The sequence below is a fragment of the Jaculus jaculus genome, chromosome X, assembly GCF_020740685.1.
Source record: "Jaculus jaculus isolate mJacJac1 chromosome X, mJacJac1.mat.Y.cur, whole genome shotgun sequence".
Taxonomy (NCBI): domain Eukaryota; kingdom Metazoa; phylum Chordata; class Mammalia; order Rodentia; family Dipodidae; genus Jaculus; species Jaculus jaculus.
Genome location: NC_059125.1, coordinates 13,468,895 through 13,495,403, shown reverse-complemented (window position 1 = coordinate 13,495,403; position 26,509 = coordinate 13,468,895). Strand labels below are relative to the sequence as shown.

General features: G+C 37.9%; 1 protein-coding gene, 1 non-coding gene and 1 pseudogene across 6 annotated transcripts in view; 2 read left to right on the top strand and 1 right to left on the bottom strand.

Moving 5' to 3' along the window:
- The window catches only part of Frmpd4 (FERM and PDZ domain containing 4), a 680,790-nt gene that overhangs the window by 362,845 nt on the left and 291,436 nt on the right, over positions 1–26,509 (top strand). The gene's annotated exons all lie outside the window — the stretch shown is intronic.
- LOC105944437 overlaps positions 17,161–26,509 on the top strand; it is a 39,428-nt pseudogene continuing 30,079 nt past the window's right edge.
- On the bottom strand, positions 19,976–20,082 carry LOC123456868. Its single transcript, XR_006634741.1, has one exon. It is a non-coding gene; the product is annotated as a U6 spliceosomal RNA (small nuclear RNA).

Sequence of the window (26,509 nt, the reverse complement as noted above, 5' to 3'; positions counted from 1 at the left end):
GGGTCACTGGTCAGCCAGTCTAACTCAAAAGCTGCAAGCTTGAGGTTCCATAAGGGGCTCTATCTCAGGGAAATAATGTAGAAGAGCAATAGAGAAGGAGACCTGATATCTTTGTCTGGTCTCCACATGCATGTGCATGAGGTCTGTGTACATGCATACACATGTGCATGCCCCACAAACACAACATTTAAGTATGTGTATGTGAATGTTTATGTGTATGAATGAATGAAAATAAAATTGAGAACATATTGTACCTATGCTTTTGCATAATTTTTTTTTAATTTTAGCATATTTGCATATGTATATATATGGCATATTTGCTATATTAATTGAAATAAGTAGTAGTTACCTTAGGAAGTGTTTATGGACCTATTGATTATATTTCAATTATTTACTATTACAAATAGTAAATATTAGAAGTCTTTTCCTTAACTTTGATTATTCTTCTGTAGTAATTTCTTTGAAATTATGTTTTAAGGAAAATTTTTTTTTACATTTTTAAAATATTTAATTTATTTGAGAGAGAGAGAGAGAGAGAGAGAATGGGTGTGTCATGTCCTCTCTCCACTGCAAATGAACTAGACGTGTGTACTACCTTGTGCTTCTGGTTTATGTGGATACTGGGGAATTGAACCTGGGGCCTTATGCTTCGCAGGCAGGTGGCTTTTCATCCTGGTTTTTACATTTTTTAAATTCATGACAGATATTGGAAAATTGCCCTGCAGTAGCCTTCATTTGCTTCATCTCCCATGACACTTAACAATTCCTTACCGAACTTTGCATACAGTGATTCCCCATTATCCATGATTTTTCTTTCTAAGGCTTCAGTTACTATAGTCCAAGTATATTAAATATAAAATCCTATGAATAGCCAATTCATAAGTTTTACATTGCACCATTCTGAGTAACATGAAAAAGAAATCTCCCATTTCATCTCTGTCCCTTTCTGGATATAAATCATTCTTTTTCTCATCATGCTGTATACACTACCTAGTCATTAATCATTTAGGAGCTGTCTCAGTTATCAGAGTGTGTCCTAGTCGAACCAGGCTTTTGTTCAAGTAACCTTTTTATTTTTAGTTTAATTTCTCTTCTCCTCTCTTCTCTTCTCTTCTCTTCTCTTCTCTTCTCTTCTCTTCTCTTCTCTTCTCTTCTCTTCTCTTCTCTTCTCTTCTCTTCTCTTCTCTTCTCTTCCCTTCCCTTCCCTTCCCTTCCCTTCCCTTCCCTTCCCTTCCCTTCCCTTCCCTCCCCTTCCCTCCCCTCCCCTCCCCTCCCCTCCCCTCCCCTCCCCTCCCCTCCCCTCCCCTCCCCTCCCCTCCCCTCCCCTCCCCTCCCCTCCCCTCCCCTCCCCTTCCCTTCCCTTCCCTCCCCCCACCCTCATTGTATGTGAGCATTCACGCAATCACCTGAGCCATGATGCATGTGTTGAGATCAGAGGATAATCCTGGGATGTTTTTCTTCTCCTTCTACTTTCTTTTGAGACCTCAGCTCTCTTGCTTTTGATGCTGCTGTCTGTCAGTTTCTGAATTCTCCTAGATCTGACTCCCCTTGTCATAGATGCATTGAGACTGGAGATGTGTGTGCCACTTTGTGTCCACCTTTACTTTAGCACTGAGGATTGAACTTAGATGGGCAGCATTGCAAGCAAGTATCTTTTACCATTGTGCCATCTCCCTATCTCAACAACTAACCTTTATTTTACTTAATAATGATGACAGAGTACAAAAGTAGTAATGTGTGTAATTCAAAAATGCTGAAGAGAAGTTGTGAAGTTCTTCCTTTAATAATATACAGAATTAATTAGTAAACATTATCTCAGGCATCCACTGTTGGTCTTGGAACATACTCTTTTCAGATATGGGGAAACTACTACTATACCATCCTCATAGGCCTTTGCAATTTGATAAATGAAAATGCTTTTCACTTGCTTGTTAATGAATTTGATTTATTTTATTATCCTTATTAACCTTATTTGCATGTTCTTGTTTTGTGAATTAAGTTTACCATAATTCTTGTTAGTAAAGTGTTACTATTTTTCATATTGATTTGTAAACACTCGGTATATTATGTAAACATCCTTAAATATGTTAGTTTATGCTATCTGTCAGATATCTTTTAATGTATTTGTACATGTTATGCTATAATGACTAGCTTAGCTTTCATGCAAATCTATCCACATTTTCTTTTTGATATCTTCTGCAAGATATAATCATAATTTAATATTTAACATAGATTTCAACTTAAATGGGGTTTTATATATTATTAGTTACCAAGTAGGATTTTTTAATGCTAGTGTAATTTTCTCATGGATAGGATAATTCTGTCTTAAAGCTTGTGGAGAGATGTATGTGGCTTTCCTATGTACTGTATTCAGCAACATCTCCACTGTCTACCTAATAGGTATCAGGTAGAGGCCCCTTCTTTCTGTCATGGCAGTCAAAAATGGTTCTAGGCATTATGAAACAGTCTCCAATTGAGAACCACTGTTCTAAGGTAATAGGATTTGAATAATGGGCAATGAGCTTACAGTAAGAAGAAAGTAAAGGAATACTGTTTATTATAAATGACATAAGTGTTTTAATCAGTTTTTAATGAATAGTTTCTCTGTAATTAAGATGGTTTTTCCTATTTTTGAAATATTCCATGCCCATTTCTTTTGCTTCCCATAATAAAAGGTTTATGAATTTTGCCAAAAATATAACCAAGTACCTACTTACCTAATAAACCACATGTTAATGTGGGATATAGAGATTTTTATAAATGAAACACTGAAATAATCTTTTAAGTAATTTAATCCCTTCTGGAATTGTTTCGTTTGCTGATGCACATTTTGTGACTAGGGATTTCAATATCCAGTTTCAATGTTTTTTTTCAATTTTTAGTTTTAGTTAATGCTTAACTACTGTTAATTACAGCTTTCTGAAAGGATGATGTAAGATTTGTACCGGAGTTATAAATATATTGTATGCCTATGCTTTCCTTTGAAATTTAGGCTTTTGAAATATACTGCTTGTCATGAGTTAAACAATTGTTGAAGAGCTAGATAAACTTTCAGAAACCCGGAAGGGGTTTATTCTCTTGAAATGCATTCTTGTAAACAAAATCATGGGCAGAACAGAACAGTACAGAGCAAGAAGCAATTTATTTCTGCTGATGTAGAAGGGGGGAATGGATAAGATTAAACTATAAATACAGCCTAAAGATTGTCATCTTCTCTCCTCTATGGGCACAACACTGCCTCTGGTTTCAAATCATTTTCACGGATTTGGAAAAGTTGAGACTCAATGTGCTTCTTGCTGTGAGGGAAATATTATTCTTCCAGAGGTTGACCAAAATTCACTACTTGATTTTCTGAGTTAATGGATCCAAGCAAGGTGAATGGGTTATGTAATTTAGAAGAAAAAAGTGAAAATAGTCAGGAGTGTGATCAGAGATGGAGATATTAGCTGGTGGGTACCATCAGATAGTTCGATAGTTCAAGAAGCATGTGCTAGAAATCCAGTTTGATGAAATGTTCACAGGGGAACTATCAAAATATGACTTTGCTTCTTCTTTTTCAGTCACTTATAACCTGTCTGGAAATATTATATATATTTGAAAACTGAAGAAGCAATATCAGAACAACCACCTAGCAACTGTGTTAGTCATGGTTCTTTTGAGGAACAGGAACCATAGAGTGAATGTAGATTATAAAGCAGATTTATTAGATTGGCTTAGATGGGTTCTGATGTCAGTGAAGGATGGTAGCAACAGGGTAGATGCACACACCAGCCAGTAGCACAAGAAAACATGTAAAAGTCTTTGCCCTCTCTTGAAGCTTATTTGTATATAGTCTACCTCTACAAGGGCCCTATACTTTGAGGGAAGGTTCTCCTACTTCCATCATTCTTTCTGGAAACCCCTTGTCAAAGTCAGCCTCATGTGCTGGAATGAACCTCCAAACCAAACATAATTATGAAGGAAGAAATTTATTGAAGCATACAGACAAAGGGGAAGTTCCATAATTGCAGAAGAAGCTGGTCCACTTTCACAGGTCCAGGCAGAGAAACATACCAACACAAGTATCACAAGGAAGCAAACTTCAGGAACCCCAGGCTCCAGCCCTTTGCATATCTTAGACTGGAATTACCCAAACATGCCTCAAGGCTGAACCCTAGGATCTGCTCACAGTAACACCTCCTCCAGCCCAGTTACAAGCCTGACTAAAAGTCCTGACTCTATTTGGGCACATCCATTGAACTACCACATTCCACACCTGGCCCCCAATAGATTCATAATGATTATACATTGTGTTCAGTCGAAATTCAAAGATCCCCACTGCCTTTACCAACTTAAGATACTTCTGAGGTCCCAAGTTACATCTGAGACTTAAGATAGTGTTTTAGCTGTGAGTCCTGTAAAATCAAAACAAATTATATACTTTTAACATATACAGCCATAGGTCAACATTTCCAACTGCTATAAAGCACAACAAAGAGAGACTAGAACAAAGTAAACTCAATAACCATCAAGAAAACATCAGGATCATCAAGCTCTATCTATACTCTGCATTCCAGCAGCGGTACTTGGAACCACGTGCACTTCATGACCCATTCCATACATTTTTCATGCTTTTCAAGCCAGTACCAGGTGTTTAGAACACTGCCATATTCTTAATTCAGGGGTGAGATAAATCCTGACTTTGAAGAGCATGTTCCTTCTTTTCTTATCTCCTTTCAAAATGGTGTATTCCTACCATTCCCTCTTGTTGGGGTAGAATCACCTCAGGCATTCTCTCCCTTGTTTTAATGTAAAACAGTTGGGCTGTATGTCTTATGATTGCTAATGTGGTTAACAATAGGCAACTTCATTAAGGAAAAAAGAAAACACTCTCTGTGCTAGTAAAATTTAAACTTGTTTGAATTTCTCCAATTTTAAATCTTATATCTTTTTCCCATAACTTTAGCCAAGAACATCAATCCATTACACATTTAACCTTGATCAAACTCTCTGAGAATGGGCAGCAGAACACATCCTGCCCTTATCCCAGTAGCTCAGTTCCAACAAGGTTTTCTTTAGTCTTTTCTTCACCTTAGGAAGTTCATAAGCCAAGCATCCTTAGGAAGTTCATAAGCCAGGCATCCAAATACAAGTCTCTCTGTACCTAACATTTTCAAACTGTCATCAGAATAGTCCATAAAACTTGGCTTACCACTTCAAAAAGCATCTTCATTTGCAACCACCAAGGTTCCCATTCCTGCAGCACAGAAGTTCTAAAAGACCAAAATCCACATTCATCTGAGCAATACCCTATTCTCTGGTACCAGTTTTCACAATCAGACTCACATGTTGGGATTAACCTCCAAATCAGGGACAATTATGGAGTAAGGGATTTGGTGAAGCTTACAGATAGAAGGTAAGTTCCATAATTGCAGAAGAAGCTGACCCACTTTCACAGGTCCAGGCTGAGAGAAATACTACTACCAGTATCACAAGCAAGCAAACTCCAGGAACCTCAGGCAAAGCTCCAGAATCTTGAATATTGTTGACTGGAATTACCCAAACACACCTTGAGGCTGGACCTTATAATCTGCCCACAGGAATACCTCCTCCAGCCAAGTTACAAGCTTAAATAAAACTCCTGGTTCTATTGGGGAATATCAATTCAACTACCACAATCCTTCACAGACACACCAAAGAGGCTAATAACTTACTTGATTCTTGACCTGACCCAGCTAACAATAGAAATTAACCATTACACGAAATAAGTGATATTATACTGAGATTGGAATTTTAAGAAAAAAAATGATAGCAAGAAAAAGTCAAGCAAATATGTGTAAGCAGGTTGAAATCACAAGTGGGCTTTAAAAGATGAAGCTGAAGTTATGAATGAATAGAAGAAATAGCAAGAAAATGCAAGTTTATACAGAACAAACTGTTCCAGTGCAGAAAGATACTGAATGATATGATAGAGAAGCTTGGAAGTTCATGGTCAGCCTCTGACCCTTTCTGCTCATATTTTGCCTTTTTTCCATATGGGTGTGTTTCTACAGTGTTGATTCTTTGTTTTGTATAAATTGAACCATGTTCTCATGGTGCCATGAAAAATTGCTATTTAGAGGAAAGGTGTGGTGAATACTTGCTGTTGTTAGTATAAGTGAGGGCAATTTTGTTAAATTACAAATTTCAGAAAGTCACATAAAGGACCTTGGGTTGGCTTTGCTTAGTGGCTAAGTGGCCAATAGGGCTTCTCTGTGTTGGCCTTGTCTTTGCTTTCCTCTGAGTGTGAGCTTTATAACACTCTTACACCAGTATGAAGGCACTGATCCAAGTGTGGTAGCATATCTCTATAACTCCAACAGTGGAGAGGCAGGAAGATCACCCTAAGTTAGCAGGCAGCTAGTGAGTTCCAGGCTAGCCAACCCTGCATAGAGAGATCCTGTTTCAATAAAACAAAAGAAAAGAATATCAACAAAACACAAAAGAACAATACATAATTCAATCCACATGTGCATACTGAAAAAAATAAATACAGGAAGGGAAGGATTTTGTTTGAAACTCTCTAGGTAGTTTGATTATTCTAGAAGCTCCCAAGAAGCTTCCCTCCTAGGTTCCTTGAATTGGATTACATCATAAGCCATTTCCTGAACCAGCCTCTAGAGACTGAGACATGTTGTGCCTGGCTTGGCTTAGTAACTACCTTCTTACAGGAGTAATAGGTTGGGTTTCACTGGTTTAGGCCAATCAGGGCCATTCCTGGTACTGAGATAAATTCCAAAGCACATGACTGCTACACAGTGCAGCAGGGACACAATGGATGCAGGTGGGGTGGAGGTGAACTCTGCAAGATTCAGGTACTCGTGCTTTGGTTTTGCTTCAGATATAGAATTTTATATATAGCACTTGCTTATAAAAACTGTAATTATTATTTTTACCTCATAAACCCATATTAGTGTTGGAATATTTTTCAGATTTTTTTTTTGAGGTAGGGTCTCACTCCAGCCCAGACTGACCTGGAATTCACTATGTAGTCTCAGGGTGGCCTCAATTTCACAGTGATCCTCCTACCTTTGCCTCCTGGGTGCTAGGATTAAAAGAATGTGCCACCACTCCTGGCTTATTTTTCAGATACAGAGTATATTTATTTGAGATAGAATGTGCACATCATGGCCTACAATCACTGCAAATGAGTTTTATACTCATGCACCACCTTGTACATCTGGCTTATTTGGATATTGGGGAATTGAACCTAGTTCCTTAGATTTGTTAGGCAAATGCCTTAACCACTAAGCAATTTCTCTAGCCCCTTGAGTGGGATTTGGATGAAAATCAACTTCAATAAGCATTGGCTTTATATTGGTTAAAGTTCTCTGGTGGAAGAGACCTGATGGAATGAATTTGTATTAGACAGGGGATTTATTAGGTTAGCTTACAGAATACGTGTTGGGCAGACAAACAATTGCTGTCTGTATGCTGGAGAAGTTGAGAACCTGGTAGCTTCTCAGCCCACAAGGCTGGGTGCCTCAGCAGTCCTAATCTGGTACTGAAGGCCTGGAGGATTCCTAGAGAGCTGCTGGACCACAGTCCATGTTGGAAGACTGAAAAAGCTGGAGTCCAATGTCAGCAAAGGATGGCAGTAACAGTACTGATGTATTCACTAGCAGAAATGAAGGTGGGCAGGCAAAGGACACTGATTTTTCCTGGAACCTCTTTATTTATAGACTGACACAAGAAAGGCTGCCTACTCTGAAAGGAAAGTCTTTTCCCCTTTAGTTAATTCTTCCTGCAAATTCTTTGAAAGACCAGCCCAGAGGCATGTCTGTTACTTGATTCTCCATCCAATCAAGTTGGCAGTTAAGATTAACCATCACAGACCTGCTACAGATACTTGGTACTTTTGTTTCTGTCAGTTACATTTTATACAGGCACACTACATAGTGAATCCAGACTATCCTCAAACCCAACAATTCTGCCTTAGCCTCCCAAGGGCTTAGATTACAGGCTTGTGCCACCATGACCTGCTTTTTTTTTTTTTAATTTTATACTTTATATCCAAATCTTTGTGTATCTGCTCCTCATAACCTAAAATGAAAATGTCCCTTTGTTTGAAATCCCAAAACCATTTTTTGCTGTTTTTTGTGGGTTACTTTTCCTTTTGTTTTTGAATCATTGTCCTAGCTGGAGTGGCCAGTTTGGTGAATGTATTATGTAGGCCAACAATTGATATTTTTGGAATCTCTTTTCTAATCAAGTAGGTTGTTGTTGTACATTTTTAGTAGGTACTTTGCTGTTAACTTGGGAATTCTCCTTTTCTAGTTGGTTATTACTTTTCCTTATTAATTGATGTAAGTAAATGCTTTCTCTGTCATGATTAGGATTATTTGTACATTTGAACTCATTAAGATTTTTTGCTTATGTTATTTTTATTTGATTTTAGTTTCATGATGAGGATAGTCTCCTGAAATGAGTTGGAATCTTGAAATGATAGGGATCATTTTACTAGAAGTTTAGTTGAATTTTTACATGACATCATTCTTTCTTGGGTTTTTAATGTAAATTAAATCATTGGCCCATTTTCTTTGATCTGTTGAGGCTTATTGAACTACTTAGGGGTTTTGGTAGTTTGTTCATTGTTTGGTTCACTCTGTAGCTTAAGCTAGCCTGGAACACTCTCTGTAGTCCAGGTGGATGCAATGAGGCACATGTATCTATGATCCCAATATTCCTGCAATAATGGGAGGTGGAGCCAGAAGAACCCAGAAGCTCCTGTGCTAGTAGGTTTGGTGCACACAGTGGCAAAACAACAAGATATACTTTGTGTCAGAGAAGATAGAAGGTGAGAGCTGATACCTTAAGATCATCCACTGACCTCTGCATGCATGCTTGACACACATGTGCCCATTCACTCACTCACTCACTCACTCACTCACTCACTCACTCAGACAAGTAAATAAGAATTGAAAGTGTCTTGGAAATTATCTTGTCTCACTGTCCTAAACCCTTTGCTAATAGGGAAAAGCTCCATGCCTAGTTTCTGTTTAGTTTTCAGTTATTTATTTCTTTGTAGAAATATTTTCTTAAAGTATCAATCTTGTTAGCTTAAATTGTAATACTAGTCTCTCATTTATGAAACTATTTTAGCATATGTGAAGCATTCATTTTAGTGTCTATTTTTACTTTCTCCTTTTTTTTAGAAGACTACTTCATTAGATTTCCATAGAACTGATCTTTGCTTTATAGAGTGGGATGATCTGTTTATTGTATTTTTTTTTCATTTTAACGTGTCCTTTTATAGTTCATTTTCTTCCCCTTGTTTAATTTGACATTTTCTAGCTTTCTAAATTAATCAGATAATTTATTGTGGTGCTATTTTATTGTTAGGAAAATTATTCCAGTTGATCTTACTATTTTTCTCAAATTATAACAATGAATGAGTTTAGTATAGTTCAATTTAAGCATGTAGTAGTCACAGATGCCAAAACAAAAATAAGTACTATTTAGAACAGCAACAAAACTATGACAATTTGTAATAAATTCAACTAATGAGGTAAATGACATTTTGGAAAACATTCTATTATAAAATAATAACCATAATAAAGAAAAACTTAGATACCCAAATCTAATAGAACACTGCTTTTTTATAGATTTTGCTGTAGATTTTACATATACATGTCATATATGCATATATAATCTCATATTGCATCTTGAAATCTCACTGATTTTTTTTAAAATTTATTTTATCTTTTTGACAATTTTATACATGCTTATAATGTATTTTGGTCATATTGACTCCTCTTCACTCTTTGTAATGGTTTTAGTGTAGACTGTCCCTCATAGCCTCAAGTGTTTTAATTAAGCCTCATACTTGGTCTTCAGCTGCTGGAATCTTTAGGAGGTAGAGCCTTAGAGGAAATGTGTGATTGGAAGAGAGCTTTGGGGCATTATAGTGTAGACCCTTTGTTAGTGCTAGCTAGCTTATTCTTGCTACTTCTTCCCTGCTACTGATTTATGACAATGTGTGTGTCCTTCCTGCTGTGATCATGCTTCCTCCACCATGATAAAGCTTCCCCTTGAGATTGCAAGCCAAAATAAACCCTTTCCTTCCATTAGCTGCTTCTGGCGGGATGTTTTATCTGAGTAACAGGAAGATACTTGCTGCTTACCTCCACGAAACATTTTTTCCAACTTGTCCTCCTCTTTTCATGGTGTGTGTGTGTGTTTGCTGGGTGACCCACTGAGTTTCATTACATGACCTTGGGTGGGAGGTTATTTACTAGAGCATGTGCAACTTATGAGTTGCTATACCACTGAAGATCATGACTCTTCTTCCCCCACTGATCATTAACATCAAACAGATCTTCTGGGAGAAGTGGCAAGTCATGAGCTCCTCTACTACATCTACTAATTTGATATAATATTTGAATACTTATATATTATTTTTATTTACAATTCAGTCCTCAATACTTTCTATTTAGTTTTCCATATTGGTAAGCACAAATTATTTAGAAAAATATTTTAGTTTACAAATACTTGGCATATGAAATATTATTCTTTATTTTTATTGGTATGGCCTTCAGGTGGTTATAGTACCAGATTGTATCTTTAACATTAAGAATTATTGTCTTAATGCATAGACTTTTTTTTTTTAATCTGCAGTGTTTCCATTGAACTGATTCATATTCAAAAGGACTTTTGAGCTATTGAAACAATTTCTTACATTTTTGTTTTCTCTTTTTTAAATTTTTTTTGCCTTTTTATTTATTTTTTATATTTTATTTATTTATTTTATATTTATTTTACATTATGTATTTTATTTCTTTTATGTTGTTTATATATTCTTTGTTCCATTTCTACTTTTAGAAGCTATGTATTCCATCTTTATTGTATTGGCTCCTTTTTCTTATTATTACCTTATCACCAAGTATTTTATAATATTTTCCAAACAATACTTAAAAATACTTGCATTCCTAAGCACTATGCTTAACTTCCTTGTATAGTTGCAGCCTGATTGTACTCAGCTCCCAGGAGCCAGTAAATCAATCTCTCTCTCTCTCTCTCTCTCTCTCTCTCTCTCTCTCTCTCTCTCTCTCTCTCTGCCTCTCTCTCTCTCTCTCTCTCTCTCACACACACACACACACACAGACCCACAGTTTTCCAAAGTACTATTCATTTATATTCAGCAAGATATGCATATTATTATTCTGCCCACTTTCATTGCCACTGTCATTGCTTCTTTTATCCCTTTCAGTTATCCTAGAATAGGTTTCTGGTTGTGATCTGTCACTAGTGAATTTTCTACAGTCCTATGAGTCTAAAAGGGTTTATAGTTCATTTTTACTCTTAAATGAAGACTTGACATTCTGCATAGCTTGTCTTGCAGAACTTTCTCAGTTTTCCATAACCTTTCAAAGGTAGCACTCCATTGTCTTCTGGGATTGACTACTTTGATGAGAAATCTGATGCTGGTCCCTTTCCAGTTCTGGCCTGGGCTTACCTGCCTTTGTCTGGTTTCCTTTCACAGTTCTCTCATTGTTCTCAGTTTTCTCAGGTTTAACTATAAAGTGGCTGAGCCTCAAGTGCACCTTTTCTATGAGTTTCGAAATGCTAATCATCTCCAAGGATTTACAAAGTGGTCATATACATTTAAAGTGCCTTGGCTAATTGGAACTTCAAAATAGAATGCATTATTTTATCAGAGTTCTGCTTAAGATCATTGATCAAAAGTTATTGATGAAAATGCCATCAGGACACCTCTATACCTTTTCCCCCTAAAATTAAAAAATAAAGGAGAGAAATAGATAAATCAACATTGGTTCTGGCCTTTAGAGATTTATTATTTTGTGACTTCCCAGCCTTAAGAGAATTAAAAGCTATTTGGAATGTATCCAGGTACATTATTTAACATCTGAATGTATCAGCAAACCAATCCACAAAAGGTTTTCAGATGACCTTATGAGAGAAACAATTCCCGATGTTTTAGTAAAGTTACAAAAAGTCAGTTTAAGCAGACACAGCATACAAAGCTTTGTTTAAATTAGAAATACAAGAACAGAATATTAATGAGGTGACCTTAATTTTTTCTGGCATCCTTTTTGTAATTCTGGATTGAAGAGAAAATTATTTTGCCTCCTTGTTCATTAAATGTGCTAGTCCAGTAAAAAAAAATTGGGCAATATTGGATTTATGAGGTTATATGCCAGGCTGTTACTGAAAAGATGGTACTGAGAGAAAATTGAATGGATATGTCACTTTATAATTTCCAAAGTGACTTCTCATTCATTTCCTTATCATTCCTAATAATGATATGGAGAAAGTCTTACTATTGTTTCACAGAAAAAAAGATGCCTGAATTTTGTCCCCAGCAAAGGTGGGATGGTTTACTGTTCAGTTCAGGCAAGCGTGTTTGTCCATGATAAAAGATTTCACATCTCAATATTCTGGATTACTTTCTTATAGCACATGAGGTGCAGGTAGCATCTGACCCTCTGTGTCCTCAATGGGAATTGGAGCTCTGAGAGAGGTAAGTAGTCTGGCTACGAAGTCACTGTAAATTTTGTGTCTTCTTCAAGTACCCATGGAATTGTGGCAGACTAACATTAGTTTGCATTGAGGATCAAATATCAGACTAACCACATTTCAGGACATTTGTCAACACTCAACCTAACCTAGCTAGTTAAGTATTGATGTTGGGACCACTTGTGATGGATGTCAAAGCCAGAACTGGTGACTGCCACTCAGCAACATTTCCCATGAACACAGGCAGGAACCCATGTTGTTGAGTATAATTAGAACTGACTTCTTATTACATTTGGCTCATTCCATTTTCTTCTCTTTGCTAATCCTTGAAATGATAGACAGACTTATACAATGAGAAAGGTAATGGTTTCCTCATCCTGAACAAGGTTTGAGAGAGGCAAGTCACCTATCAGCAGATCAGATGATTTGGCTGTGAACATTTTACCTTTTCCTGTTCAGGTATCTTTTGTTCGATTCCATGTTTTGGCCTGATATATTGACATATGCCAATAATTCCAGCACTTGGAAAGTAGAGAAAGGATCAGAAGTTAAAGCTCATCCTTGGTTACCTCTCACATTTCAGTTAAGTATGAGAACCTTGCTCAATAACCAAACAAACAAAACATATTTTGCATTGTTTTAAAATGCAAGAAAGTTATTAGGCATTGGAACTTTGGAGTTACTTTGACAATATGGGTTTTCCAAAGATGAGTTGAAAACTGCAGAATTCTAAAAAGATTGGAGAAGACAAAACAAAAGAACCAAAAACAAATGAAAAACAATTAAGAAGAATGTTCATAAGTATGAGTCACAAAACTGCTAGATTTTTCTCAGGGGAATGAGGAAAGTGCTCATCACACAATCATCAGGAAGGAATTCAGCTTTCTACACATCTGTAAATAGAAGGCATGACAGCACTTGCCTGAAATCTCAACACTGGGAAATCAGAGACAGGAAGATCCCTGGGGCATACTGGCTAGCTAGTCTAACCACATAAGAGTTCTAGGTTCAGTAGGAGACCCTGGCTCAAGGAATAATGTAGACAGTGGCCAAGAAAGATACACAATATCCACATGTATTCACACATGTGCACACATGCATGCAAACAAACAAGTGCATTCAGAACCTTCCAGTTTTTGGAATGGCCTTGAAAAGTCACAGAATTTCTCCAAGATTCAAATTTTTTAATCAATGGAATTTCAATAAGTATGTCAAAGGTTTACCACAAGAGTCGGAGAAGACAGAGTTGCCAGATTTCGAGAAAGTAAATACTGTATGTCCATTTGTTTGAATTTCAAATATGCAGTACATAATGATTTTAAATTAATATAGCACAAATATTGCATGTGGCATGCGAGTCTGTTGTGCACCCAAAATTCAAGTTTAATTGGGTGTCCTATATTTTATTTGCAATTCGAAAGTAGATACTCTGTTGCCAAGAGCTCTGATGGGAGGACTTATGAAATGGTCCATTAAAGCCTTGCTCCCAGGGACAACAATGAGTGGTAATAGAGTAGGGAAAATAGCACAGAGGAGGGCAACAAGAAGCCAAGCAAAGGGCTCACAGTGGGAATCTCCACCCATCAGAGTGAAGGACAGCTGCATCCTGCTCTTGCAAGGGGCTCTGGAATGTGAGCTCCTCCTCAGATGTGGCTCAAACAAAAAGGATGAAGATGAGCTTTGCTGTTGATTCCATTTCATGGCTTCAGTATGAAATGTCATGAGTTATATCCTTGGTCCTGAGCTGGTAGAACTTCTTTGGAACTTTTTTGGAAGAAAATGAGGCTAGTTGGAGAAGCAAGTAACTAGGATCATGCCTTTGACAGTTATGCCTGTCATGAATTCTTCACTTTTCATGCCACTCCCTGTCAACCACGGGGTTCATTCTCCTCCATACCCCTCTTCAAACATGATGTTCTTCTGCAGTATAGATTTAGAATCAACTAAACCAAAGACTAGGGACTGAAACTCTGAAACCATGGGCCAAAAACCAAATTCTTCCTCCCTCAGTCTGTTTTATTGTATTTTGTCTGAGGCATAAAAAAGCAACTTATTCTACCTCTTAATTATTGGTCAAGAAATATTTTCTTTATTTTTGTGCATATGCATGTATATTTTTTGTGTGCAGGTGCACATGTATGTGCATACATGGATAGGCCTTTGGTGTTGGTCCACAGGTGTCATCCACCTCCTTTTTGTGATTTCAAGTATATGCTGCCATGCCCTGATTTTTTAATCAATTTATTTATTTTTGATTTATTTGTGCATTTATTTGATAGAAAGAGGAAGAGAGAGAGAATGGGCATACCAGACCCCCTACAAATGAACTCTAGACGTATGCACCATCTTGTGTATCTGGCTTACATGGGTCCTGGGGAATCAAACCTGGGTCTTTTGGCTTTGCAGGCAAGTGTCTTAACCACTAATCCATCTCGCCAGCCCATTGTCCATCTTTTTAATGTGGATTTTTGCAGATGAACTCAGTTCTTCATGTTTATAAGACAAGAACTCATTCAACTGAGCCGCCTCCCCAATCTTGAGAAGAAATACTTCTAAGTCTCTCCAATAATTAGCAAAATGGGGCCATAGGAGAGCACCTTCTAAGAAGATATGCACATGCAGATGACTGAAAAGGAAAGTATACTGGAAGTGAGGAAGAGAGTGGCAGAAACGGATAGGATAAAGAATGGATCTGAGAAAACCAGGGCAGAGCACCAATAGCATTTGCTACATTTTGCTTAAAAAAATGTAGAGTAGCAAGTATGATTGGTAATGACAAATGGAGCTATAGGAGATGACACTGTCAGTAAAGAAAGCAAAGGGTAGTAGACCCCACTCCTAATTTTCCTGGTAGATTTCTGTTTTTTTTTTCTTTAAAACATCCTGATACCCATTGAGGAGGTCTCATCTTGGCTTTATTTGCATGTATCTGTGTAAGCAATGAGCTTGTCTTGAATTCAGAGACAATTCAGAACTGCTTCCCTTTACTGTGTTGTTGAAAGTTCCACTTGAGGCAGTGCTAACAAATAGTCCCCAGCCCGGAAGGGTATCTCGTTGGGAAAATCTTAGGACATAGTTTGAAATTCCATGAAAGTGCTAGATGGCTTTGTCTAAAGAAAAAAAAAAAAATGGTGAGAAGTTGAATGGCCTTGCACATTAAAAAAATAAAAATAAAAAATTTAAAAAAAAAACTCTGTAATTTAAAGGAAGTCTCCCCTAGAGGTTATGTATGCTGCTTAGTGTATAGAACTCTAAATATTAAAATAAAAATTTTAAAGATACAACAGGAAAAGAACACTTCTATTGCAATAATTTATTCTATTTGCTTAAGTTTCCTTCTCTCTCCTTCGGGTAATACCTCCGTGACAAAAGGATTCTCTAGTACCATACTCACTCCTGTTCATTTGTGGGCACGACTCCCAGCATGCAAGATGATAGGCGAATGGGAGGGTACTTTGCCGCTGCCTTGTGCATTATTTAGTAGGGAAAAGGAGCAAACTGAGAAGCCAGGGAAAGAGGAAAATAGTATTTGGCAAGACCCAGGCAGGAGTATTTGTTTTTTAAGAACTAAGCATTAGAAAAATGATGTAGGTACAGCCGGGCATGGTGGCGCACGCCTTTAATCCCAGCACTCAGGAGGCAGAGGTAGGAGGATTGCCATGAGTTCAAGGCCACCCTGAGACTCCATAGTGTATTCCAGGTCAGCCTGGACCAGAGTGAGACCCTACCTCGAAAAAAAAAGGGAAAAGAAAAATGATGTAGATACAAATTATTGAATAAGGTCTCAACTCCACAGGTTTTAATATGTTCACAAAGGCTGAAGATACTGTACTTTGAATTGTTGTGTCACCTTTTCCAGTAAGTTCTACTTATGTCAATTGTTTCTTCCATGATGTTTTTAGGCTGACCCGTAGGAAGCATTTTACATCAAAATAATTTGGGAGCATACTGCTCCTTGTGCCTTCAGCCACAAGAATTTGGAGAGTTGGGATATTTCCGAGGATAGTGTAATGAGCTCTGTCCAGAGATTCACAGCTTTTTAGAGCAGAACTTCCCAACCAGTATGTCACAAATGGATATGGGCAGGGTAACCATATGTCACAGTTTGCTGGGACTGAATTGGTTTATGTCTGTAGTCTCAGTGAAATTATTAATAGCATCTTTCTTCACTAGAACCATTGTCCCAGTTTGGATGATAAATGTGAATGATAAAATATATAGTTCTGTGTGTGCCTTCATTTTTATCTCCACAGACTTCAGGGTGGTTAGAGTCTCAGGGCCATTTGTTTCAGGCTGTGCACCATCTTGTCCATCCCCCCCCCCCACCGCCCAGTCTACTATACAGATATTAACACTTGTTGTGTGTGTCATGTGTTGTGTGCCCTGTCCTGTTAGGGGACCTCTGCTCACTGGGTACAGCATGGCTATAAACACTGTCATGGAGAGACAAGCAAGTCTTTAGGTTGTAGAGAAAATGAGCTGAGGAAAAAATAACATCAAGCCTACAAGTAATGCAGCCAGATGTTCCCCATGGACTTGACAAATCAAAATCCTTATAAGCTCCTTTGTAAAGATCATCTCATTCAGAACTGCATTACAAAAAAATATAGTGAAACAAAAGCCACAAAAGGTACTAATTCACATTCTTTACTATGCACAGCATAGATGTTCATGAGAATGTGGAATGTGGAAAAATTAGGTGAAAATATAAAATGGTGTGTAGTGGGCTCCCACATGGCAGTGGCTCTTGACACTGCGAAAGCTGGGTACACTGTGGTTTCAGCAGCTGAGAAATGGGGCTTATTTTATCACATGGTGTTTTGTCCCCATCGTGTACCTTCTCTTGACATTTCTCGAAGATGGGAGAAAAAGATTATGATTGTCTATCCACCACAACTACCTGGCGAGACTCAGAGACCAGCAGAAATTTACCACTGCCGAAGATAAATAAAATGCAGCGAGGACACCATGTGATATATGGAAAAATTCATATGAGGAATATCCATTGACCAGGCTTTGAGTAAGTTGGAGTTCAATGATATAAAAGGGGCACAGATAATTAAAGAGGTTCTCTTAGAAACCCAAGACATGGCTGTGAGAGATCATCATGTGCAATTCAGATCCAATCTATACATAGCTGAGTCCACCTCGAGGAGAGGCCAGTGCCTCAAACGCATCTGCTACCATGGCAGAGTTCACTTTGGCACCATCGATAAGGTTTATTGCAATTACTTTGTAAAGCTGGTGGAAGGACCCCCACTGCCACCCGTGGCACCCAAGACATTGAACACACCAGGGAGTAAATTCAGCAGCTCCACAGCCAGGCAGTCATTCACACTCTTGTCCTTATTTTGTATATGTATATATTTTGCATTTATTTAAAAAATAGAAATTATCCAGGCGTGCTGGTGCACACCTTTAATTCCAGCAATCAAGAGGCAGACATAGGAGGATTTTCATGAGTTTGAGGTCACCCTGAGACTACACAGTGAATTCCAGGGCAGCCTGGGATAGAGCAAGACCTTACCTTGAAAAGACAAAATAAATAAATTAAAATTAAAATTAAAAACTACATATATGTGTGTATATGTGTGTGTGTGTGTGTGTGTGTGTGTGTGTGTGTGTGTGTGTGTGTGTGTGGTGCAACCATCTTCGAGAATAGCCTGGCAAGCCAGTCCTCAGTGTTGTACATGAAATTATTCGATAACCCAGTAACTTTACTCTTAGGAATATTCCAAGTGAAATTAAAAGATGCATGAGGCTGAAGAGATAGCTCAGCTGTTAAAGTCCTTATCTTGCAAGCATAAGGATCTGCGTTCAACACTGAGAACACTTTTAAAGTGGCTAGATATGATGGAAGATGATTGTAATCCCAGTTCTGAGGAGGTAGAATAGGAGGATCCTTGGGGCTTGGTGTCAATCAGTCTAGTCTAATTGGTAAAAAAAAAAAAAAATAAGGTGAGGATTGTAGAAATGGCTTAGTGGTTAAGATGTTTGCCTGTGAACCCTAAGAACCCAGATTCAATTCCCCAGTACCCACATAAGTCAGATGCACAAGGGAGCACATGCATCTGGAGTTCATTTTCAGTGGCTGGGGCCCTAGCACCCCCATTCTCTCTCTTGCTCTTTCTCTATGCCTTTCTCTCTCTCTCTCTCTCTCTGTCTCTCTCTTTAATAAATAAATAAAATATACTATTTAAAAGATAAGGTAAATGTTGTTCCTCAGGATGATGTGCAAATTTGATCTGTGGCCTATACACACTTGCACCTTCAAACATACATGCGTTAAAAAAATGCCCTCAAGGAAACTAATGCATGGATGTTCATGGTAACATTGCTCACAGTATTCTAAAAGAGGAAACTGCACATATATTCACCAGCTGATAAGGAAATGAATAAAATATTATATATCCAAACAATTGAATATTATCCAGCCATTAAAAATGAAATACTGGTACATGCTATAATGTAGATGATGAACATACAAAGTATTATGAATGATAAATAAAAAAGCACAAAAAAATCACATAGTATATGATTATTTGTCAGAAATGTCCAGAATCAGAAAATCTCAAGAGACACAAACAAATTATGTTAGTGCTTTCCAAGAAGCTGTCTTAAAAGGATAATAGGGAGTGGCTGCAAATGGGTAGTTAGAAGAAGAGAATGGGGAGTGGCTGCCAATTGGTTTGATGAAAATGCTCTAAAAATATAACATGGTAATGGTTGCACCACTCTGTGAATAAACTACAAAACCATTGAGATTTATACTTTAAAAGGTAAATTTTGTGATACATAAATTATGTTTTAATAAATCTGTAATTAGACATATATGTATATATAATGCAGGCCATATATGCTTATAAATTTCCTAATTAGACACATTTATTTAACCTAATAAATTCAAATTTTAATTTAACCTACAATCAATATTTTTTAAATTAGCAAAATATTTTAAATTCTGTTTATTATATTAACTCTTGAAAACTCAGTATATATTTTACACTCACAGCCCATCTCAATTCAGACTGGCTGCATTTCATAGGTTTAGATGCCACATGGGATTGTTGTAGTGGGCACTGTGGGTCAAACTTGTGGTTATGAATGGCTGCCAGCCTCAGGGCTTTGTGTATGTAATAAGGTTACATTTGAAGGCTAAATTAGACTAATCCTTTGCATGAGCTTACAATAAGGGAGACAAATGAAAGTGTGGTTTAATTAGGTTTACATGATTCCTAGCACCAGCTTGTTTATACCTTCTTAGCACTGTTGATTATGTTGTCAGCACAAATATGGAATGTAGATTTTTTTTGAGAATAAAAGCATACATGCACCTACTAACCCAACACATTCACTATTCCTGTGTTGCCCTCCCTAATAAGGTACAACACAGTGTACCTATGGTTTGCTTGTATTATGTTTTCATTTTCAAGAATCAGCCTACTACTCATTTTGGCACATCTTTCTTTAATATACATACATATATATATAATGCTTCACAAACTTGCATGTCATCCTTGCCCTGGGGCCATGATAATCTTCTCTTTATAATTCCAATTTTAGTTTATGTGCTGCCAAAGTGAGCATATTAGCACTTCTAATGTAACTTGAACCCCCTGATTTTCCGTTTCTAATTTCCTGACCATAACATGGCTTTGATTTCCTACCATGTCTACAGGAAGACATAGAACCCATGCTAAACCTTTCTATAGTGTTCTGTCTGTCCTCTGATTTCTGGAAGAAACTGGGCTTTCATCACACTTAGATGAAATTGCACAGAGAGAAAAAGACGTAATAATCTGTGTGTTTTTCTTCAAGCTGAAGTTTACTAAAGAATGGGAAAATAAGAAGCATCTGAAAGGACATTTCTTGCCTGACCAAAAGCACAATTATGTCCCTCATTAATTTTGGTGAATCGGCCTTTGTTTTGACAGCTGAGAATAAAAGCGTTAGTAGGATCTGTACAAAGAGGACCATCAACAACAGCTATGCAAATGTTTACTTAGAAGAATAAGAAGAGAGCTAATTTTTATAATCACTCCAAAAATGGAGGCATGGTATTTGAACTCTTCATGTCTCTACTAGGCAATATTTTTGTGATGTGAGTTTAGACTTTAATCTTATGCCTTTATCCCCCACTCCTGTTTCTTCTTCTCTTTTCTTCTTTTTTTCAGTTCAGAATGATGTATAATCTGTAACTTACAAAGAGAACCTTGGAGTTTTTTTTTTTCTTTTTTTTTTTTTGGTTTTTCAATGTAGGGTCTCACTCTAGCCCAGGCTGACCTGGAATTCACTCTGGAGTCTCAGGGTGACCTCGAACTCATGGCAATCCTCTTACCTCTGCCTCCCGAGTGCTGGGATTAAAGGTGTGTGCCACTACGCCCGGTGGAGATTTTTTTGTATGAAAAATATTAATACATGTATATACTATAATTTGATCATTATCCCATCATATTACCATCATCATCACCAGCTTCTTGTCCCCAATTCATGTGTACACACCAGCATCTCCTTCCCTGCACTCACTCTTGTAACAGTCATCATAACCCAAGTGTTACTCAAAAAGTCAGGATGGGAGCTGGAGAAATATCTTGGTGGCTAAGAGCTTGCCTGTGAAAGCCTAAGGACCCCGGTTGGAGGCTCGATTATCCAGGACCCACATTAGACAAATGCACAGGGGGTGTACATATCTGGAGTTCATTTGCAGTGACTAGAGGCCCTGATGCGCCCATTCTTTTTCTATATCTGCCTCTTTCTCTCTGTCTATCACTCTCAAATAAATGAGTAAAAATAAAACAACAAAAAATGAGGTTGTTTTCTTTAAAAAAAAAGTCAGGATGGATATCTTGTTCCCTATATTTTTCCCCACTTAGGACTCAGCTTAGCTGGTTCAAGGACTTTTTATTTATTTTGCGTGTGTATGTGTGTGTAGTGTGTGCACATGTTTCTAGGTGCATTTGTGTGTGGGCTGGGATGTGGATCCATATGTGAGAATATATGCATGGAGGCCAGAGGACAACTTTGGGTTTAGTTGCTGAGGAATTCTTGCCACCTTTGTTTTTGAGACAGCTTCTCTTTGTTCTAGAGCTCATTGATTGGGCTAAACTAATTAGCTGGAAGGTCCAGGGATCCTCCTGTCTCTGCCTTGCTAGAATTGGGAATGCATGTGGGTGCCACCATGCCCAGAATTTATTTGGTTACTGAGGATCAACTTCAGATACTCATGCTTGCAAAGTAAGTACTTTACTCACAGAGCCAGCTTTCAGGCTTTAATGGTGAATGAAGTGCAGCTGGCTAGTTCATTTTAAAATGATCACTACATTAGCATAAGAATCCATGGAGTGCAGTGTTTTGGAAAGAGTGGTCCCCAACCACACATCAACAGTATCACCTGGGAACTTGATAGAAATGAAAAATTATACCTCCCTCCCCAGGACCTACAGAATGAGAAAATATGGTTTATTAAGTCTTCTAGACTATTGTAATGTTGGCTAAAGTTTGAGAATGCTGATGGAGAGTATTTCATGCTGCATTGTATTATTTCTTCCTTCACTTGTGGGACTTTAAAAGTTAACATGAATGGAAATAATGGGAAAACTCCAGCAGGAAAAAGTCCCAATCATAGGAGAAAAAAAGATATGCAAAACCAAATTTGGAATACTAAATAATTTGATGAATGCCTAGGATGTATAAGGTGCTCTTTAATTATCATGTACATATAATCTGTGTAATCCTTACAAATCTGCAAAGTTAGTGGTATTTAGCTATTTACGTCCTTCTTTTTTTAATTTTTAAATTTTATATTAACAACTTCCATGATTATAAAAAATACTCCATGGTAATACCCTCCCTCCGCCCCCCCCACTTACCCCTTTGAAACTCCACTCTCCATCATACCCTACCCCATCTCAGTCAGTCTCTCTTTTACTTTTGATGTCTTGATCTGTTCCTCCTCTTATGATGGTCTTATGCAGGTAGTGTCAGGCACTGTGAGGCCATAGATATCCATATTGTGTCTGGAGGGAGCATGTTGTATGGAGTCCTGCCCTTCCTTTAGCTCTTATATTCTTTCTGCCACCTCTTTCACATTAGACCCTGAGCCTTGGAAGGTGTGATGCAGATATTGCATTACTGAGCACTGGGGTCATTTCTTTCCATCACCATGATACCTTCTGAGTCATCTCAAGGTCCCTGCCATCTGAATACAAATGATTCTCAACCAGAAGTGAGAGTATCATTAATATAAGGGTGTGAACATTAACAGAAGTGCTTACTGGGTAGTTTGATAAGCATAGTATATGCACTTGGCCAGACAACAGCAGACGTTACAACCCCTAGGGCTCATGACTACCCTTATTTTAAGTTTTCAGTATCAGGGATGTATTCCGTTCCCATGGAGCAGGCCTCCAGTCCAATTAGAGAGCAGTTGGTTTTCACCATGACAGTTGGTTTTCACCATGACAGACGTGCCACTATTGCACCCGTTGGCTCATTTGGCCTGGCTGGCCAAATATAAGGCTTGCAGTGTCCACTGTTGAGTATCTTCACTGGTGATTTCTCTTTCTCCCATTGAACTGCATGCAGAATGGCTTCTTCCAGCTTTCTGTCAGCTGGTCAACATGGAGGAGGTTATCAGCTCAGATCTAGCAAGATTTCTCAGTGGCCTTGCAGCCCAAGTATATGGAGTCTTCAGCAATAGGGTCTGACCATCTATTCCTGGGTGGAAACCAAGGGCCTCGGCAATGGCCTGTAATGTTTTGGGGGCATCAGGGACCTCCCTGACCAACCACTCACTGGAAGGTATCCCATTCCTGGCACTGAAAATTTTTTAGAAACAATCTACGGCTCCTGAGTGTTCCATTGTCCAAAAAAGTAGGATTACACATGTTTTATTTATATCCTGTTAGATTTTGATTAGCCCTTCCTTCACCTTTCTTTTACTCAATCTCTTCCCAGACCTTATTTTGGGCCTTTTCACCCACATTAATCTATTCTTCTAGTTACATATATGCAATACTATCCTATTAAGAACCACCCCTCCCTTTCTTCCTCTTCCCTTTCTATCTCTTTTCTAGCTTACTGGCCTCTGCTACTGAGTTGTTTTGTTTTGTTTTTTTTTTTTCCTTCTCATATCTGTAGCCAGGATCCACATAAGAGAGAGAACATGTGACGCTTGGCTTTCTGGGCCTGGGTTACCTCACTTAGTATAATCCTTTCGAGATCCATCCACTTTCCTACAAATTTCATAAGTTCATTTTTCTTTACTGCTGAGTAGAACTCCATTGTATAAATGTGCCATATCTTCATTATCCATTCATCAGTTGAGGGACATCTAGGCTGGCTCCATTTCCCAGCTATTGTGAATTGAGCAGCAATAAACATGGTAGAGCATGTACTTCTAAGGAAATGAGATGAGTCCTTAGGTTATATGCCTAGAAGTGCTATAGCTGGGTCATATGGTAGATCAATTTTTAGCTGTCTTAGGAACCTCTGCACTGATTTCCACAATGGCTGGACCAGATTGCATTCCCACCAACAGTGTAGAAGGGTTCCTCTTTTTCCACATCCTCGCCAAAATTTATGGTCATTTGTTTTCATGATGGTAGCCCATCTGGTAGGAGTGAGATGGAATTTCATCATAGTTTTAATCTGCATTTTCCTGATGACTAGGGATGTAGAACACTTTTAGATGTTCATATGCCATTCGTATTTCTTCTTTTGAGAACTCTCTATCTGGTTCCATAGCCCATTTTTTAATTGGCTTGTTTGATTTCTTATTATTTAACTTTTTGAGTTCTTTGTATATCCTAGATATTAATCCTCTATCAGATGTATAGCTGGCAAAGTACAACTTTCTTTTATAGCAGCCCAAACTGCTACTCAATAGTTAGGTATTGGCCAGTGGTGTTATTAATGTCATTGTCATGTACTTTTTTGATGATGGTTGGTATATCATTTCCTGGCCTCTTTTCAAAGACATTCTGTCTTTAGCTACTAGCTCATTTTCACCTAGATGGGTTGGATTTGCTTAAAGGATTTTCAAACTATAACACAGAAAGCATGTACAGATTTTGTGTGCTCTTGTGTTAATGATATTATTTCTTTGCAAAATAGAAGTGACAGGCACTTTATCCTGATGCATTAGGCTTTTTACTGCTAACAAGACTTGGGTCTATGATCTTAAGGATGGGTTAAAAAGAGGTGAGTTGAGGGAAATTGTAAATTCTGTTAATCTCCTAGACCATGTGGAGAAGATAGATGACTGCCTAGAACAGTGTCTTGTAATTTCTTTATTTTAAGGCCCATAATTAGAAACATATCTCATAGTACAATTCAGGACTTACATCTATAAGTCTTTTTAGCACAACCAGTAGTAATCATAATAATATTTGTAGGTCCTATGTGTGATGAAGTAAGCAATTGTTGTCTATTTAAATTTCTATGCTAATTACCACCCATACTAGTGATTTTGCATCTTGCTAATCCATACCAACTTGCAATGGTGAAGTATCAAAATGTTGAATAACATAGAGAACACTTTTTGCTAAGTTGATTCTGCTCAGAGGGGCTGTAGCCCTGCAGTGGAGAACTGTGATGAGTAACTCTTTGCCTCTAAGCCAGTCTGTTCTCTTGGAGTTCCAGCAGTCAGGGGCTATATCTGAGGGAGCTTGTTGTGGGCTTTTCTGGTCTAATATTGGTCATTAGATCACCTCAGTTCTAAGTCAGTGATGGAAAGAAAGCCAATTGGAGTGACGTGCTTGGTCAAGGAAAGATTTCTCCACGAAGATACTGTAGCAGCTAACTTTTGGTTGTTGTTCTGCGGAGCTTCCCTGTGCATCACAGGACTTTTAGAGATCTATGAACCCTGCTCTTCATCTACTCATCAAGACACCCAAAAATACGCAATCAAATCAAGCTGTTCCAATTTAGGAAACACATATGAGGGAGAACATGTGGTATTTGTTTCTGAGCCTGTGTGACCTGACATAGTATGATTTTTTTTCAAGTCCATTCATTTTCCTGCAAATTTTATTATCTCATTTTTCAATACTGTCATCGTGGGAAGGAATATTCTGAGGCACTGCCCCTGCTCCCTACAGAGACTAAGTGATGCATTCATTACTGCACAGGACACAAATATCCCCACTGAAGAAGTCCTTCAGTTGAACGGGGTTGGGGAGAGAGGATATAAGAGTATATCCCAATGGAAATATGAATAATAAATGATGTGTTCATGCAGTAAACTTCAGAATTAATAAAATAAAAGAAATCTCCAAATATTTCCAGATATTGCTTTATGACCTCTAGGGGGCAAAATCACCCCAGTTGAGAACCATCAGTCTAAACTAATGAAAGAACCCTGAAAAAATATTTAAAATGAACTTCAAATAAGAGCAAAAAGTTCACAAGAAGATTGATTGTTGAAAACATGGTTCTTCCTGGGCCTTTTCTGAGTCAGTGCAGTTTATCTATGCCATGTTCTCTGGGTTTGTAAAGTGTGCTTGCTGGGATCATATTTATGTTATTTTGGAATTAAATGGTTCATACATGTTACAATCTTAGGAAGATGAGATGGCCCATGAAGTAAAGGTCTTGCTGTGCAACCTTGAGGACTTGAATTCAGATCCCTAGTCCCCACATAAAATGCTGATGGTTGTGATATGAGCCCAGAAGTCTAGCAATGAGGGAAATGGTGACAAGGAATCTTGGGAGCACTCTGGCTACCTAGTCTAGCAGAACCAGTGAGTTATAGGATCAGATCCTGTCTCAAAGAATAAGGTAGAAGAGTGATTTAAAGAGACACAATTTTGACCTCTCGCCTCTACATTCACACATAGATCATGCACCCATACATGTGTGAGCACCACACACAATACACATGCAAGAACACTGCAATACAGGGGTGAAGGAGATAGATACAGAAAACAATCAACTTCTACCAAACCAGATATCCAGAGGCACAGAAGCTCCCAAGACTGAATCACTGAAGCAGACCTAAAATGAACCCAACATG